At 34.0% G+C, this 20,479-nt stretch overlaps 1 long non-coding RNA gene across 1 annotated transcript; it reads right to left on the reverse strand.

Annotated features, from left to right (window-relative positions):
• Positions 1-10,970: 10,970 nt before the first annotated feature.
• Positions 10,971-19,109, reverse strand: LOC121431431. The gene is made up of 3 exons (XR_005972121.1): positions 18,562-19,109; positions 11,939-12,054; positions 10,971-11,209 (listed from the first exon to the last, which is right to left on the reverse strand). It is a non-coding gene; the product is annotated as an uncharacterized LOC121431431 (long non-coding RNA).
• Between the last annotated feature and the right edge of the window lie 1,370 nt (positions 19,110-20,479).

Here is a 20,479-nt window from a genome sequence, read left to right on the forward strand (position 1 = left end):
ATCAGGATAGTGAGAAATTATTACCCAGCCAAAGTAAACATGACTTGTTGTATAAGCATCCAAACAGCAAATATAATTGGAGATGGGTGGTTTGCTGTTTGGATGCATATATATATATATATATATATATATATATATATATATATATATATGCACAATTAGAAGCACATACTGTAAACGTAATGTAAACTCAACATCAATAGCTGTGACTTTACATTGGCTACGACATTGTCAGTCCAAACACACTAGAATGTGATGCCGAAATGAAAACACAGTAACTCTGACAGAAAATCATTGTAAAAACTTTATTTTCTCTTCATGAAAAAAAAAAGAATGAATGGGGTAAATCATACTTATTGATATTTCCCCGTTGTCATACATGTACCATAAATTACATGAGTCTTTATTGAATGCAGTCAAACTCTGGATACAATTTCAATGGAAAAAGCTATTTTCTTAATCTCAAAGGATTTAGATTCCAATATATTCAGATTTAATCTATTAATATTCAGTAATTAAATACTCCCTATTGGCAGCGGGTCTGAATTAGATTTTGAGTGCAATGATTCAAAACAAGAAATTACAAGAATCATTGAATGAGAGAAATACTCGTACTCTGCATAAGTAACATGTCATTTTCGTGAACAAAGCTGTATCATTTTCCCCATTTCTATATACAGTTTAATCTTGATTATGAAATAAAGGTATGAAAAATATATATCAAAACTTAGCATGAAAATGTCTGAATAACATAGGTTTGTAAGCAATATGATAACGTTGATATTACGTAGTACTGATTTTTACCTGAATTACTGTACATAAAAACATGTCATCATTTTAAAGAATGTATTGTACAATCTTTATTATAAAAAGAATGTAAGTATCAATTCTGAATAACATGCGTAGTAAGTAATGTTATACGACACTATTACGTAGTACTGATAACTACCCGATTGCATCGGTACCCGTTCACCGCGAACAAAAGTAAGTGTTATAACATCACCCTATCATGCCTATACACATTTAATAACAGCAGGTAAGAACAAAATTAGTTCAATGTAAATCTAAAACACTATTAAGTTTATTTTGCATCTGCTATGTTTTTCTGTAATATCGCATAGTTACATAAATCTACTGCACAATCAGATAATTGATCCAGTACAATCAGCTTTGACATTTGGCATATCAAAATCATCAGTTCACTGCATTCACCGTTCAACACATTTTCGTATTTCAGCGAGCTAACATAAGATATCATGGTTCCAGATTTTCTACAGTTTTCAAAAGTGGTTATTAATTTGTCATGATTACTATTTTAAAAATGTAGTCAATGGACCCCTGTATCTCTATCATTATTTCATTCTTTGCCGTAGTTTTGGTTGTTATACTTTGTCAAATACATTAGGTGATTAATTATTGTAATTATCATGAAGGTGAAATTATCCATATGTTGGTAAGAAAATCAAAGATAATTTATCGCTATGTCAGCAAATAATAAAGGTGGCATAGCTTTTAAGATGAATTCATTTCCGTTAAGCATTAAATTCTTGTATGATGATGAATATATTTTAATTTGCACATAATTTCCAATACGACACATCCACATTCTCCGCAGTATGTCTTGAAGGAACGCATTAATTGAATGGACATGATAGTGTAAAGGGCATAAAAATAAGATGTGTGGATGTTTGTGTACGAAATTGTAATTACGGAATGATTTAATAATGATATTTTATGACATTTCAAATAAAACTGAAAAAAAATACCCATTTACTTACCATGTTTACTGCTACTTCAAACTGACACCTCTTACATAGTATAAAGTTCATTTTCAACCATCTCCATTTCATTATATTGATCACAGAAAATGAATCATTATATTTTGCGTATGGATCCTGGTCGCCATCACGTCCATGGCTTTCCTGGATTTATCGGGCATCGCGTACAAACTGCCGACATCTTCCGAAGTATCATCCGAAGGGTTCCGGTTTCCATTCTTATCTGGCATAGCACACAGACTGTCCATATCTTCCAGGTGCCGTTTCGATCTCGGTTCTTATCGGGTGCGGCGTAAACGACACTCATTCTGTCGGCCATCTTCGCCGAGGCGGTTGGCTGCTCAGAATTTTCAAAAGAAGAATAGGGTGCAATTCCGAGATTAATTTCGTCGTAGCCGTCCTGTGCTCCGTTTCTGTTCTTGTCAGGCATGGCGTAAAGGACGCTTAATCGTTCGTTACTTTTCTGCAGATGTCAGTGGTCCCACGTGAAGTATATGGCGTCAGTTCAGAGTCTGGGGTTTCATCCATTGTCCCCTCATATATATTCGATGATTTATTGGGATTTAGATTTACAAGGAGAACGTTCTTGTCTCCTCTAGAAAACTTCGCGTTGTGTGCTTGTGCCCCAGGTTGGAAGCCTCTAGCGGACGGTGACTCTGCCATTACACCGTTGGGGATACCGAAGTCATTTATTTCTTCATATTCTGGAGGCCTGCTGGCTTGAGTCAAAGTCGCCCCTTGTGAAGAGGCGATACCTTTTATTCTCTGTTGTGACCTGTAATTAAAGTTTTGATACAATAAGGAAGAAATATGAGAAATGTTATACCTTTCAGAGCAGGTATCCTACACTTGAAGTATCTTTTGTCGTTTAGGGCCCTCTGTAAAACAGCGTTGATATGTTATCAACGCTGAGTAGGGCGATCCCTCCTTCTTTTTAATGATCGTTTCTTCGTAACTGTAAATATATCTATCGTTGTTGTAATTTTTAATTGACTGAAATAAATACAATACAATACAATTTTAGTAACATTTTTGATGACCGCTCAGGATCTCAACTTTTAAAACGAGGATGGAGATTATCTGATTGCTCTATAGTTTCCCATTGATTTACCAATGTTAATGAAAGACAAACATGACAGAGCAACTTCCAAAGTCATTATCTTCAAATTTAACTATGTTTTTATAACAACATAAACATCGTCACAATTGTAGTCAGCAGTCCCGTTTTATATCATTGTACATTTGTGACATTATCTTTCTATTTCAGTTTCTTTACTACCTTTCTGTCTGAAAAAAATATATGGTAACTACGAACCTCTTTGTGAAACAAACGATGGCGACGAAGACTATGATGGCGATGATCACAACAGTAGCCACACCTCCACCGATCCCTGCTACAAGACTGTGTGAATTAACAATACTAATTATTCCGCTTGACTTTATACCTATTCTTCATGCAAAAGTGTCAAAAATCTCTTTAAAAAATGATAAAAAGTTGCATGACCATATGGTAACGGGTTTCTTAATTCCTATACTGTGTTCATACGTTTTGATTGAGGTAGATAGACCTGCGACATGAAATTTTCACTCTCATTCCAATGCGGTGGTCATGGTGACTGCCTTGGGGTTTTGATCATCACGGATTTTCTGTTACCAAATTGCCTGTGTTACCGCCCGCGCGACTTTCATTTTTAAATTGGCATTTAGTGGGTCTTAATGATGAAATATAAACTCTGATAATATAATACGCATTATTTACCTTCATCGTGGTACTACATTATTATGAAAAATTAATTGTATTAAAGTGATTGGTTAAGAATGGTTTGACTGTAAAAAAGTCTGAGCTAGATGGTCACACTTGTCACCTGCGTCTGTGATATGTTACAAAAATGAAGCCCAGAAAAAATTGCGTTCGAAAATAACTATTTAGTGCATCAAAAATTGAAATATAAAGTGACCGGAAACACCCTCTTATTTTCATCTCGTACACTTATGTGTACTATTTAGGCGTCTATAAGACTATTTACAAAATCGGGGTTTGCCTTGTAGTTTTAGCTTTTCATTCTCAATAATTGTTGTTTTCAGGGTTTATTAGTTCTAATACATGCACTTGTACACATGTTTCATCTTTGTTTGAGAATTTGTTAAATCGGCTGTTCACAAAATTAAACAATACCTTTAAATCACTATTGTTACAATCGTCTTTATTTACTGTGATTGTTATCATTTATTGTAAATATGATTCGTGTTGCTATCCTAAAAGAAAGGAAATATATAAATATAAATAGAAAAAAAAAAAATATTGAAAGAGTAATTGTAAGCGTAAGATTAGCAGAAAATTGTCAGGGGGTCGTTAAATTACCTGTGCTATTTCCTGTCGTAGGAAGATTGGATTGTCTTTGAGGTTCCGTAGGTGATGATGATGATGATGATCGTGGTGGTGACGATGATGATAATGATGATGATGATGATGATGATGGTGGTGGTGGTGGTGGTGGTGGTGGTGATGATGATGATGATGATGATGGTGATGATGATGATGGTGATGGTGATGATGATGAAGATGGTGATGATGGTGATGATGATGATGATGATAATGGTGATGACGATGATGATGATGTTGATCTTGATGATGATGATGGTGATGGTGATGAGGGTGTTGAAATTCTACCACCGTTTGTTATAACTTCCTGGTTAGTGGAAGGTACAATGGATGTCGTCGTAAGTGGTGAAGTGGCTGTGTCAAATGAAAGAACATTTAGATTAATGGAATTTATTTACTAAATATCACTGACTAACATTTCTTTATCAATTTTACATAATGCCTTGTAATATGGCAAAATCGTGCATGTTCACCTGTTTAACATAGTTTAATATAGTTAAACTATAATATAGTTTAATATTTTCTTTTAAGATTTCCTTGAATATTTGTCAATTATTCAATAGTTATTTTTTGCATTTCAAAGAGAATATGAATTCCACAGATAGAAAAATATCAAAAAGTCATTTATGCAATAATACACCGTAGCCTTCACCCTTAAAACATATTCTTTTTTTAAACTTAAAATGGAAACATAACTACATTGACCAGATTGGGTTTAAATAATATCAAACCAGTCTGAAGATGTACGTATCTGGATTATTTAACATAAATGCAACGATATGTTTGATTTATTAACCATAATGTTTGGTACTTTCCTCAGCTACAGAACATGCACTGGGGTTCAAATTAGAGAGTGAAGTCTCAAGCAATGCATCAAAAGGATTTGTGAAATAAAGATGGTGCAAATCAATCCCAGAAATGATGGGAAACACCCCTTGGATGAAAATCTCAAACATCATCAATATTTCTTTATTCAAAGGAAAGGTAACATTGGGGTGTATGCAGTATGCTTGCTGTATTTGCCTATTTTTCGGTCATAGCCATGGACATTATTTTATATTATTAATTGATATACAGTGGCGTAACTAGGAATACGACGAATAATAAGAGTCACTGTAACGTGTTGAAATGTCCGTGAAGACGAAGTTAATGATGATAAAAAGTCGATTTACCAATCCATGGGTAAACAGTTCTTTGATGGTATGCAAATTCCACATTATTCCACTTTAGATAAATGTTGTATTCCAGGTGAAAAAAACTATGCTCTGACATAAAATCTGGTATGAAACTCTGAGTTCTGATCCGATATAATGATGATGTCCTTGACGAAACTGTCAGCTTATATATATAAATTTCCACTATTCTTGAAACTTCTAGTATTGTCTTAAAAAAAAACATTCTCCTTCTTTCTAGAGCAATCCTAATTCTAGAAGACTCTTCAATGGCCTCAATGAACATAGTTAATTCTATTGTACCTTTCCCTGCTAGCAGCCTCTATTGTCTAGCAATTTCTATTGTCTATTGTCCATTGTAAATTACAAAAATACCAGACATTGCAGTGCCTCATTTAATACGCATGCCTAACAAAGTTTAATTTAGACATTCTGGAATATTCTTATTATGCAATGAACTTCCCAAGAGAAAAAAGAGCTAAATGAGTGAATATACATGTAGTTTCTCTCACAATTCTTCTTATACATGATTACAAAATTTGCTTATAATGTCCCGTTTAACACTTTAAGGCTTAAATGTCAAATATTTTCAGCTCGCGCTCTGCGCTCGCATCATTTGATCAGTGAGATACACCTCCGTTTAATGGCGCCGTCCGTCAAGTGTCTCTATCAGGTCAGTATATCTGGCAGCTGAGCGCACTTCGGACGCCCAATAAGTGACTCAAACTTTTTGCAGCCCCCCCCCCCCATGTCGTGACCCGCCATTAAATATGTACTACTCGTATCAACCTGATTATTAGGTGCTCATTTTTTTTCTACAAATATTCAATTTCAAAATCTATTTTGCTAAACTTAAGATTTAAAATTTGAAGAATAAAGTACGTATATTGTCATAATAAGAGAGGAAACATACCCACTACCGTTGTCGGTGTGTTCATTGTCATGACGGCTGATACTGCAATTGTATCGTAAAAAAAATAAAAGGAAGGAGAACAAATAGAGAATAGATTTATATCGATCAATTTTTATCCATTTCAACAAAATACATTTAGAGTTACAATACAAGTCTAAATATTACAAATATTTCTATGATAATACATTTTTAAAAATGAAATAGAAAGAACAAGAAACGGTAAACCAAACTTACTATGTTATCTGTTGAAACGATTTTGTTACTGCCGTATGTGTTTAGATTTCGTCTCATAAACATGTATTGCATTGTGTTTGTATTTATTGATTATTCCGTTCAAATAAACAAACAACATATCATTACAAATTCAAATATATCATAAGTATGTCCATCATAATTATTCAGAACATAGAAGGAAAAAATGAATACAAACTGTATAAAATTGACGTTGCTAAAATAGATAACAAAAGAATAGAACGGATATATCGTGTTTTAGTTTGTTAATAGACCGGGGTAAACGTTACAAACATGGTGAGTATAAAGTTTATAGTCGATTTTTGCAACATAAGTTTTGATTTTACATAAATAATGTTGTACTTATTAATGGATTTGTTTATGAAAATACAGTGACACGTTTATGTTCGTATCTTCTTAGTTACCACTGCCCTCCAATTTAAAAATGTACCAATCAGAATTAAATTAAAGGAACAAAATGAGATGTACCTCCTCCCATGAACATGATGAAATATTAAAATGTAGTGATACAACATTTCCCGGAAAATCAAATTCATTTGATTTAGAATTCATACTTCTAAAGACAGCTATGTATCCAGTACCACCACAGCTCTCAGTTCGGTCTCCTTGGCATGGAACGGAACAGTTCGAATCTACTCCTACTCCATGTCTAGTATAGTTATCGCTGGCTTCTCCACAATAACATTTCAATCCATTTTCAACACCAGCGTAAGTATAGTTGCCATTGATGGAATCTTGACAGAGCTGAATGCAATATGAAATTCTCATCGATGTACTATAAAAGACGAAGTTGCCAGATAACACTCTTTCATTCGAAACATCTTTAAAACATCCAAGATACTCCTCACCTATATTGATAAAGCAATGAATTTTCGCACTGAACTTTAAAACGTTAGGATTGTAAAGAAAAATGTTCCTAGAATCATAATGATATGCATGTAAATAATGATCAATTTTTTTGGGGGGTAGCTGTATTCTTAATACTAGTCGGTTCTAGTGAATTAATGAGTTATTTCACCTGGCTTACCAGCAGTAACATTACATGTTCCTAATAGCTACTCTGCCTACATGTCCCAGGGTGCAAATATGAAACATTAAATGACAAGTCCATCCCGACAAAGTGATGATTAAATAAAAAGAGAAAAATCCAACAGTGAAAATATCACCCAAATCGGATGTAAAACAAAATCGTTATGACATCTTAAACTTTCGCTAAATTTCACAAAAAAAATTAAGTACATCCTGGTCGGTTTGAAAATTAGGAATCTGAGGACGTCATGCACTCGCTATTTATTTTGCATTTCATTATATTGAATATGACATATTCTAATTTTTTCCTCATTGGTAAGTAAAACAAACATTTATTCCTCCCTGACCATGTGGATTTTTTTAGTTAAGTTGTTCCTTATTGTCAAATATTTAAGAAATGAAATATTGTATAATTAAAACAAACAAAAAAGTTTTTGAAAAATAGTGAGTGAGGGACATCATCAGCTGTCTCATTTTCATGTCACTGACTTGTACATATAACTGCTTTTGTGAAAAATAAGCAAAACTTTAAAATACTTATTTAACACCCGATATTGATGAGATTTTCAGCGTTATGCTAGTTTGATTTTTCTCCATTTATTCAAATCAACATTTTTCTAGACTGGACTTCACCTTTAACAGCGGTTCATAGCTTAATGGATAGTACAGCTATACATCATTTGTTATTCATTTTTTTAATAAATTGGCAGGCTTAAATCAACAATTATTGCGTACGCAAAGATATATATTTTTTTCATTATTGCATACTTGAATAAATATGTTGATACAGGTATAGGTATTTTTTTAGGTATTTGTATCGTATTAACTGAACATCATTGACATTGTATAGCAAAATAATTTTCGTTTATACTTATTTTGCAGAAAAATGCGAATTATAACAAGACAGAGAAAAAAGGTCAGACTAATTGGAGAAATTCCGGACATGGGCGTGGGTTTATTTCGCTTTTCTTCCACGAACATAAATAATATACTGCATTTACATTCATTGTTTTTTACTGATTTATAAAACTTATATGAAATTTGAAGAAAAAAAATGTTTAATTGAACTGAATTAAGAGAATCAAGCCACAGTAATCCCACAAATGCCAGATGAAGAGTAAAATACAGGAAATTCACGTTCGTTAAAGTAATACCTGCGGCACATCAGTGCCGAAATTCAGCTTTTAAAGCAAAAAGGTTTTGGTTTAACATTTTTATTTTCATTCCCCTTGTCCCTTACTTTCTGTATTATTTTACTTGAACGAGTCTGTAGGCTTTAATTTGTATACATGTATACATGTATATGAAACAAATTGTAAACGTTGGAAATGGAAATAAATGAAATGAAATGAAAAAAATTACCAATTTCCTTGCTATTGAACACTATTGGCCATTAAGCCTGTAATATGAACAAGCGTTGTTATAGAATGACTAAGAAGAGTCAATATCGCATGCGTTAAAATCTTTCACTTTTTGTAACGGAAGTTGTATTTGCCTATCAAATTGAAGAGGTTGAATTAATACTTGATCATGTCCACCCTACTGGAGTCCATATTCAATTCACAGAATTGATTCAGATTCAATGTAGCCTGCCTCTAAATTGTATTATTGTCGTTTTTGTAATTACCATGACAAGATGCTGCTCCTGCTGGGGAACACCCCGATGTATGTGATGATGTAGGACATGCTGCGACATTTCCTTCACCTAGAAATTCAACATAAAGATGATAAACAACAATATATTGATTTAAGTAAAAAGAAATGTTTTTTTTTATCCTAACTTTTGGAGCCAGGCCAAGAATACATGACTTCAGTGGGGCTAATTATGTATTAATTAGGTCATATCTCAGGCCCCCATGGACCGATTCGCCCCAATTTTGGTAGTGGTGCTTTTTCATCATGCTCTACGTAATATGGTAGCAGATATTTTGAAATGAAAACAAAAAAGGTGTTTGTGACGTCATCAATTTGGTGCTTTACAGTGCGTAGCAAAAAAAACGGGACAGTTGTGGAAAGTCTATTAAAAAATTGTTTCAAATTATGATATCTATATTTTGATGTTAATAGATGCTCTGATATCTTATCTTTGGAGTGCCATTTATAAAATAAATTTTGTTCATGCTTGAGTGAACACTGAACGTTTTTGTCGGGGGTTCAAAAAGAGGCTTGTGCCAAAATGGCAGAAATGAGAAATTTGATGATCAGACTTCTTGCTAATCAGCAAACTTCCTTTTAGCCTTTTCATTATCTTTGCAATGATTTTCGAATTTGAAGCCCGACCAGATAGGCCTCGCTAGCTTCTTGAAGGGCCATCACGGCGGAACTCTGGAAGCGGAGTTCGATCGACCTTCAACGCAGACTTTTCAAATCTGTCCCGGTTTTTTTATACGCACTGTATTACAGCTCTGATCCGCGTTGAAATTCTCCATGAACCGCGAACTCTAAGCACCGACAACTTTTTGGTCATATGTGATATCCTCTTAACCCTAATAAGATTGGGCGCTGATTCAGCCCCCCCCCCCCCTCGACAGTTTTCGCCGCGCAATTTTTTGTTTACCAAGTCGCTCGCTGACTTTTTACTTTGAAGTCTCGCGCAAATTTTGAGACCAAAACTGCGAACCCCGAGGTACGCAGTTCCAATATTTCATAAATGCATGCAGACCCAAAATTTTCAACCCCCCCCCCCCCTCCAGACAAAAAAAAATAACGTGAAATTGAATACAAATCCAACGCAAATAGTGTTTCTTATCAAAAATTCATATGTATCAGTATTTTTCCTTTACTGATTAAATCAATTAATTTAATCTTTTTTACAGTCAAATAAAGTCCCTGACAATGTCCATTGAAAAAAAATACAAAACAAAAAGGAATAAAAAAGAAAATACATTGAAATTCAGAAAACAATAACATTTGATAAGAAACTAAATGCGATATTTATTTTTTCATTTGATCAGAGTCCAATAAAGAGCATTTGAGGGGCCTTATCTGAGAATTTGATCTTACAGTTTTGTAGATTATGCCATGAGTAACGCGTGTGCCGATTTCCGTTGCGATCGTGCGATCGACGGCCGATATCATAATGGATGCTGAATCACCCTCCCCCGCATATCTTTTTAGGGTTACGAGTTGTGAAAACAAACATCTGTAGGGGTAACCCTGGTGGAGCGGTCCACCTGCACTCCCCTTAGCTACCCCCCCCCCCATCAGTTATATCGGGAGGAGAGACCTGCTGGTCATAGGGATTCAGTTCGCTTTTCGCTTCCCAAGCATGGGTGACGCCAAAGACATAACATTAATGAAGTTTCATACTCCATATGGTTTTGTGGTAGAACAGCTTTTAAATAAACATTGGGTAAAACATATGGAAACTTTTTTCAATTTTATTCAATAAAGAATATGAATTCATTAGTTCGTTTAGAAAGGTGTGTAAGAGTATTTTGATATTTATTAAATGGTATGTAATTACCTCCGTTACAATCTAATCCAATGTCAGGTATAGAATTCTGTATAAAGGGTGTGATCTGCATTGCTAGACTAGCTCCCGGGAATCCTAATTGTCTGCAAATGACGATGACGTCATTAATGTCAAGATTCATTCCACATGTCGTCTCCCAATCGCCGCCATCTTGCCTGATCTCTACTGTACCTTTATTAGATGATGGACCTCCAACAAGTTGTACATCTACGAAGAAGAGGAAACATGGGATAGAAAGATTATGAAATCTAGGAGAATACAGTCTGCTGTTAGGTTCTTTATAATAATAATAATAATGAGTATTTCTAAAGCGCCAAATCCACATTATGTGCTCAAGGCGCTGAAATATACTTGGTATATTATCATTACCCCGGCTGTAGCTGAGCGGCCATATAGGCGCTGAAGCATTCAAGGAATAAATTCTACCGGGTACCCATTCACCTCACCTGGGTCGAGTGCAGCACAATGTGGATAAATTTCTTGCCGAAGGAAATTACGCCATGGCTGGGATCGAACCCACGACCCTCTGTTTTAAAGTCCGAAGACTAATCCACTGGGCCACAACGCTCAATGACATAACGCTCTTTTTATGACATAAGGAAGCATGTGTTCCAACTATACACATTACATCATAATTGATATTCATATACACAGAAAATATCTGATCAAGATTTTTAGTTTTACTTGCATATGAAAGTTCGATTACGTGGCATCTATTTGGGGGAGTTAAAATTTGCATTTTTTCATTGTCTGTAATCATTTTCTTTCAGTAATTTCAAAGTACTTTCCAAGACCCCTCCTTAATAGAGCCGACGGATATCAACCCATCAAGCAAAGGCGTTCTATATCCTTTAACTACATGGTGCCATTGCAATTAACGTAGCCTTAAGTCATTCGATATTAGTAAAGTTCATGATATTGGGCATTCTTTGTTACCTGTTATGTCACATCTGACCATGTGATTACTGTAATGTATCAGAAGAGTGATTAGGAACGCAAAGATGATCCGATGCCAATCCATTCCTATTTCTCATATACAATCACCCGTGAATCTGCAGATCAATTAGAATTTGGGGCTATATTATCAGAAGTACAACTTAGATAGTGGTGTTGGGACGTTCTGAGCAGAAATAAATGTATATAAACATATTCAGGGGCTATCCATTGTGTGTTAACAAGGCTTCCTCTCCTATCCTTTGCCTGCTCAGAACAATTTAGGCTCACTAAACATATTTCATATTTAAAAAAGTCTATTACATGCTGTAGGAAATGAAGTTGAAGGCCGAGAAGATAGAAGAGGAAAACAGAGAACTGAAGGAACAAAACATCTGTCTTCAGAAGAGATTCAGTGAGTTGACCTTCCAGCTTAACGAACTTGACCAGTACCACAGAAGAGTCAACTTGGAGGTGGCAGGTGTACCAGAACGACAGGGCGAGGTTCCTGAAAGGATCATACTTAATATCGCGAAACACATCAGCCCTGAGCTTGCAGCATCCGACTTCGATGTGGTTCATCGGCTGGGTTCCAAACGCCAAGCTGATAACAAAGCCCGCCCAATCATCGTGCGATTCACCACAAGACGAGCTCGGAACATCATGTATGATGGGAGAAGGAAGCTGAAGACTCTCTCCACAAAGGATCTTGGATACAACAGCGATGGCAAGATCTACCTCAATGAAAACCTGATCGCTTCCACTAAGGAGCTAATGAAAGATGTCAACAAGGCCCGCCGAGATGCCGGATACAAGTTCCTGTGGGCCCAGAATGGCCGAATCTATGTAAGGAAGGATGAGAAGTGTCAACCCATCATCATTCATTCCAGAGAGGACTTTTCTAAGCTGTAGAAGGACTATCCATGTTTTTCCATTTTCCAGTATTCTTTTTATTTCTTATGAAATTCACGTCACAAAACTTTTCGCATCGATCAATATTTGTGTTATTTTCCGTGGTATATTTTGCATTCTTTCACTGCCCTTTCAATAATGTTTCAATACCAGACATTTCATGGAGGTCATTTTACTTATTTTTGTGTGCAAATATTCTTCATCGACCGTTAATAATTGTATCAAATAATCTTTATTTTGTTAACTATTACAACTGCAGTATTTTTCAAACTCGAATTTAGGGTCATGACGGTATCAAATCTAAAATATGCTTTATATGCTCAGCTTACAAAGATTTTGATTTAAAATGGCAATATATTCTATTTCATAATGGTGGATAATATGCGTGATTTCCCATTTTATCATCTGAATAATGATGATTTCTTATTACTAAATCATCCAAGTCAGGATAAAAGCAACATTATCTCAAATCATCATACTCCATTTGATAGATTTTCTACTGATATTCTTACAAATAATTTTGATGAACTTCAAGTTGAATTCGATATTCATGATAAAGCATACAATCTTTCCTCTTCTCCATATTATACAGAAAATTCATTCAAAGACTATGCTAAATTGATTGGAGAAGATGATGTTTTTATTTTGCATTTGAATATAAGAAGCGCTAACCAAAACTTCGAGAAATTACGATTATTATTAGAAAATATACAGTTTGCCAATCCCCCAATCATTGCTCTTACTGAAACTTGGTTCACGGAAACACCGAATTCCTTATGCACCATCCCGAATTATGATATTGTTATAAACAATAGGAAAAATAAAATTGGAGGTGGACTAGCATTATATATTCCGTCTTCATTTGATTATGCAATTAGACATGAATTTGAATATATGAATGATATGATCGAATCCTTATTTGTAGAAGTAAAACTTCAAAAAGATAAGAAAACTCTAATAGGTGTCATCTACAGACCTCCTCAAACTTCTTGTATAAAAGATTTTTTACTTGCTACTAATGAACTTTTGCAAAACGGAGAATTGATAAATAACAATTGTATCATCACTGGTGATTTCAATATCAATCTCTTGACCAGTAATCACTCTGCAACAAACGATTTCCTTGAATTAATGTTAACTTCTACTTTTTTGCCGATTATTTCTAGACCAACCCGTATTACTGATCATTCTGCTACGCTTATAGATAATATATTCTGTAACTCTCACCCTCTTCCGAAAGCTGGCATTGTAACGACAGACATATCCGATCATTTTCTTATTTTACCCATATCAAAACAATGCAATAACTCGCAAAAATGGAAAAGAAATATAGGATCTGTCGCAACTTTAGTGACAAAAATATTGAACGCCTCCAAGAAGATTTAAGCTCTGTTGATTGGTCTGACGTTTATAACTCGAAAGAGAATGTCGATGACTCATTTGACATATTTTTGAAATATTTCAATGATTGCTGAGATTCTTGTGTTCCTTTAAAGAAATATCGAAATTACGACTATAAACGTGTTCCAAAACTACCATGGGTTTCAAAAATGATATTAAGGTCTATCAATCGGAAAAAATAATCTGTATGTTTCTTATATATCAAATCCAAATGATGTTTCACGGAATAGATACACGTCTTATAAAAATACCTTAACAACTACTCTCCGAATAGCAAAAAAGAGGTTTTATTCAGAAAAATTACAATCATATAAAAACGACCTTAAAAATACATGGAAAACAATAAATGGGGCTCTAAACAAAATTAACAAATCTAGTGCTGTTAATAAATTATGTGTAGATGGAAATATGGTTGAAGATACTCGTTCTATAGCAAATGAATTTAATTCATATTTTTCTCAAATTGGACCAAAGTTAGCTGGAAATATTATCCCTGTAGAAAATTCGTTTAAGGACTTTTTGGACAAACAAAATGATAATTCAATATTTCTTACTCCAGTTCATAGAGAAGAATTACTTGAGATTGTATTTAATTTGAAAGCAGGAAAGACACCCGGATATGATGGCATTACAAATAAAGTATTGAAAAACATATTCTCTTGCTGATCCCCTGCTTCATATATTTAATTTATCATTGCAGCTTGGCCAGGTCCCAAAGAAGATGAAAATAGCTAAAGTTATACCCATTTTCAAGAAGGGGGACCAATCATTACTAGTATTTATCGCCCAATATCTTTGTTAACTTCGTTCTCAAAAATTCTTTAAAGGATCATTTATCATAAAAGGACAGTTGCTTTCCTTAAGAAATATAGTATTATATGTGATAATCAATTTGGTTTTAGAGAAAAACATAATACAACTCATGCTATATTGACATTAATAAATAAAATATCTACTTCTTTTGATAATTCTGATCATACTGTAGGATTATTCCTTGACTTCTCAAAAGCGTTTGACACAATAGATCATGAAATACTTTTATGTAAGCTATCAAATTACGGTATCAGAGGGACAGCTTTACAATGGTTTAGGAGTTATCTTACTGATAGAATTCAGTTTGTTACAGTAAATGAATCAGAATCTCCAACAAGGCCAGTTTCCTGTGGAATTCCACAAGGTAGTATTCTTGGCCCCTTGTTATTTATACTTTATGTTAATGATATGAAAAATTCATCTCATGTTCTCTCATTTATTCTCTTTGCTGATGATTCCAATATTTTCTATACACACCATGATCCACATGTACTTGTGAGCACTATGAATACAGAATTTAAAAAAGTAACAAACTGGATTAAAGCCAACAAATTGTCACTGAATCTGCAAAAAACTAATTATATGCTTTTTAGTCATTCATTGAAACATCTACCGCATCAAATACTTTTAGATAATACTGAAATCAAAGAAGTGCAAACAACAAAATTTTTAGGTCTTACTATTGATAACAAGCTTACGTGGAATGCTCATATCAACAAAACTGTGTCAAGAAATATTGGAGTCATCAATAAGCTTAAATACGTTCTACCAGCACAGGCGCTATCCATGTTGTATTGTGCATTAATTCTACCATATCTTAATTATGGAATTCTGGCATGGGGTAATGCCTCTCAAACGAGACTAAATAAAGTCTTGCTACTTCAGAAAAAAGTACTGAGAATAATATGCAATATGTCCTTTAGAGCTCATACGGATGAATTGTTTCGTCAGAAACGTATCCTTAAAATCAATGACCTGTACCGCTTGCAACTATTCCAATTCATGTATCAGCTAGATAGAAATAGTGTACCTAATGTCCTACAAAAGAAATTTATGAGAAACAATACTTTACATTCATATAATACGAGACAATCAAATGACTATCACTTACCTAAAAGTAAAACAGTATTTTCTAGCAAAACTGTATTTTTCACAGGACCAAAACTCTGGAATTCTCTGGACAGAGAAATGAAAGAGGCAGCTAGTCTTATACGATTTAAATTACTCATCAAAAAATTTCTCCTGAATTCTTATTGATTCAATCTAATATTTGTGAACTTCATACTTATCCACGGTAGTATTGATTATTTTTTAAAGTCAATATTTAATTTTGTATATAGTGTAAATACATTTGTGTTACAGTGTTTATATCTATATAACTTTATGAAATTTTGCTGATTATTTTACTCTATTTGTATCATATTACCCTTGTATAAAGTTTTGATAGGGGGTCTACATTTTACAAGCTCTGCTTTTTAGTAGGCCCCTCCACTTTTTTAATTTCATTGCTACGTTTCAATCCTGCATATGTTATGCATTTTTTTTCATTGTAAACATGATTACGAAATGTACTTTGATGATTGTGGAATATGAATATATCAATAAATAAATAAATAAATTAATATTTTACACCAAACTATACTTACACAAATAGAGTGTTAACTTCATTAAACTACAGTCGGCCTTCTTTGAAACCGGTGACCAATACCGACAAGCAGGGACGACTCGTGATGCCTTTGGATCCTTAATAGGCGTACCTGACGTACCTTAAAGGTCAAGTCCACCTCAGAAAAATGTTGATTTGAATCAATAGAGAAAAATCAGACAAGCACAATGCTGAAAGTTTCATCAAAATCGGATGTAAAATAAGAAAGTTATGACATTTCAAAGTTTCGCTTATTTTCAACAAAATAGTTATATGAACGAGCCAGTTACATCCAAATGAGAGAGTCGATGACGTCACTCACTCACTATTTCTTTTGTTTTTCATTGTTTGAATTATACAATATTTCAATTTTTACGAATTTGACGATTAGGACCTCTTTGCCTGAAGCACAAAATGTTAAAATAATGGAATTCCACGTGTTCAGGGAGGAATGAAACTTCATTTCACATGACAATGACGAGAAAATAAAAATATTTCATATAATAAAATACAAAAGAAATAGTGAGTGAGTGATGTCATCAACTCTCTCATTTGGATGTAACTGGCTCGTTCATATAACTATTTTGTTGAAAATAAGCGAAACTTTAAAATGCTATAACTTTCTTATTTTACATCCGATTTTGATGAAATTTTCAGTGTTATGCTTGTTGATTTTTTCTCTTTTTATCCAAATCAAGTTTTTGTTGGGGTGGACTTGTCCTTTAATAGGAGATGGTGTACAAAACTCAAATTCGATGGGAGATACGTCGAAACCCAAACAACCTTCTGCTTGCCGATCTAATGTAACAGGTGGATTTTGGATGAAATTTTTTTACCCAAATACGGGAAGATGTGAAGTAAAGCGGACAAACAATATAACCATGAACAATTTCTGAATTTGTGAACTTTAGTAACTATGAAGGTTCTATCATCTTTGGAAATTTCATGCATGACCAAATGTTATATTGTGATATAGGGCAAGAACTAATCGATTAGTTGTAATACATAACATTACTAAAGTATCGTATTTTATCAAAAGCTATTTGAGCAGAATAATTTATTTTAACACCATCTATCTCTTTTCTATTACTTTTTTGCTCCAAAGTCATGAAGAATGGACAATAGTCCTTATTATTTAACAATTTATTCAACGTTTTTATCATTATCATTCTGAATAATATTATTATTATCATTATTTTTATTTGATATTTACATAGCCCTATAGTCTTATTCCCTTTATTCTTGTACCATGGTTCTTTTCACATTATTTTCTCCTTTTCCCTAGCACACAACTCAATTTACTAAATGCTGCATTAGTATAGAGCCCCCCCACACACACACACGCACACACACACACACACACAGAAAAAATGACGAAATTAATTTACAAAAGAAAGAAAGTCAAATACATTTATAAAATGGTACAGAAATCAGGACAAAAAAACCACAAATCACTGGAAATGAAATTCCCAATGAAAGGGATGATTGTTTCTATCGCATGTCACTTAAACAAGTTTCCAATTTGAGAAATCAGTATTCTTACATATTTGTTACTGTTTCAAACAGTCAGAAATTTCTTATTCCTTGTCAGATACTGAGAAAATTCTACCACTTTGTTGTTATCTCCCCCCCCCCCTTAATATACATCATTAACATTATTATTATCATTATAAAAATGTATTCTATCTGCAATTCGAGCTTATCTAATAATCGAAAAGAAATATATTTTCCCTCGTTATACAGTATATGCATGTACATTTATACATTCATAATTCTGATAGTGATACATGTAATTTGAATGTTTTTGTAACGACTTACCAGAAACTGACATTCAAAATAATGAAAATATAATTACCATTATTCCTAATTAATTATTCATGTCTTTCTTGTCTCTTTCAATCAATCCAATAATCATCTGCTAACAAGTTAAAACAGCTGTCGTGTATGAGTATACTATACTGGCGCTACTACTGGTCCTTGTCGCAGTACTGTTCAGCATTGCATCTATGAATCCTCCAAATAATCGATGGATCGTTGACATACAGGTGCACGGATGTAAAAAAACCCCACATCCAAGAATCCACCTTTCGCCTCGTAAACGATATGGGATAAGACTGGGTTTCACAAAATTACCATCTTAACGAATATGCGGCAGTCCAATTACGCATGCCTAATTGTTTGTAATATTGCATAGTATCCCAGAAAGCACAGTTTGAGAAACATGGCCTAGAACATTGTTCATTTTGGCATTCCTTTTTTTTATGTCATAAAGGAGCAGCCTTTTGTTTGATTCATATAAGTCTACCCTAAACTAGTGAACCGATCACTAAAGAATAGGCGATCCGAGTCATTTTCAAAATGAAGTTCCTCTTTTACGAACACGTATTTAACATAATGTAAATATCCTGTTTGTAAAACGTTTGATAATCATGAATTGGCCATATATTACATACCTGGTTTTTCCCCAAGATAAAAGTACTTAAAACCTCTACTACGCCATTCGCATATCTAAAGACTCTTGCTCTCATTACGTAGCAATAGTAATAATAACGGAAGTAGCAGTAGGAGGAGGAAGAATAGTAGAAGTATGAGTAGTACTAGAAGTAGAAGTAGTAGTAGTATTAGTAGTAGTAGTAGTTAGTAGTAGTAGTAGTAGTAGTAGTAGTAGCAGTAGTAGAAGTAGTAGCAGTAGTAGAAGTAGTAGCAGTAGAGTAGTAGTAGTAGTAGTAGTAGTAGTAGTAGTAGTAGTAGTAGTAAGTAGTTCAAGTAGTAAAAATAGAAAAAGTAGTAGTAGTAGTAGTAGTAGTAGAAGAAGTAGAAGTAGTAGTAGTAGTAGTAGTAGTAGTAGTAGTGGTAGTAATAGTAGTAGTACCAGAAATAGTAATCCATTTATACCAATATATATACCAATCCATATGCACTTCATATTCAAACTCTCATACACAAGAAACGAATGTATACATGATCATTCTCCAAACAAAATTATGCTCGAAATAGTCACACAAATACTTATTCTTACAATAAAATCTTTTATTAAGAATAGGTATAGTGATAACAGTACAAATATAGAAAATAAAATAAAAAAAACACACACTATCGATGACAAGATGGAATGATAGAGATATCATAACCAAGCTTGTATAGAGTATACATATTACAAGGCAAACCGCGATTTTGTAAATAGGCGTTTTATAGATTCAAATATTATCAGATTGAACCAAAATTCAGTAGGGCCTAATTGACTGCTCCCTATTGACGCCAGGTCTGAATTCGATTTTGAGTATACACTCTTAAAACTAAGGCGCGATAGCTCAGTCGGTAGAGCGGGGGATTCGTATTCCGGTGACCCGGGTTCGATTCCCATTTGGTGCGCTAGTGCCCTTTGGTAAGGCATTAATCCTCTGTACCAGGTCCTTCAGAGAGGACCTTAAGCCGTCGGTCCTCTGGTTGCTTGCTTGCAAGCATTCATGCTTTCTTAGGAATCGGGTAAAAAATCACTATCACAAAACAAACCAGTCAAAATGACTAGACCAGTAGTCAGATGGGGGCAACTGATATGACAATCACTGATTATCACATTTCTGACATATATTCTTGTCAGAAATGACACTTTTGTAGTAAACTACGACTAGAAAATAGTCAAATATGACTAGAATAACAGTTGCATTTGACTGACCCTATCAACTAGTCATCTTGGACAGATTTGTTTTTAAAGTGTAATGATTCAAAACAAGGACTGAAAAGAATCATATACGGAAAAAATCTGATCGATA

Source organism: Lytechinus variegatus, chromosome 17 (genome assembly GCF_018143015.1).
Source record: "Lytechinus variegatus isolate NC3 chromosome 17, Lvar_3.0, whole genome shotgun sequence".
Lineage (NCBI taxonomy): Eukaryota > Metazoa > Echinodermata > Echinoidea > Temnopleuroida > Toxopneustidae > Lytechinus > Lytechinus variegatus.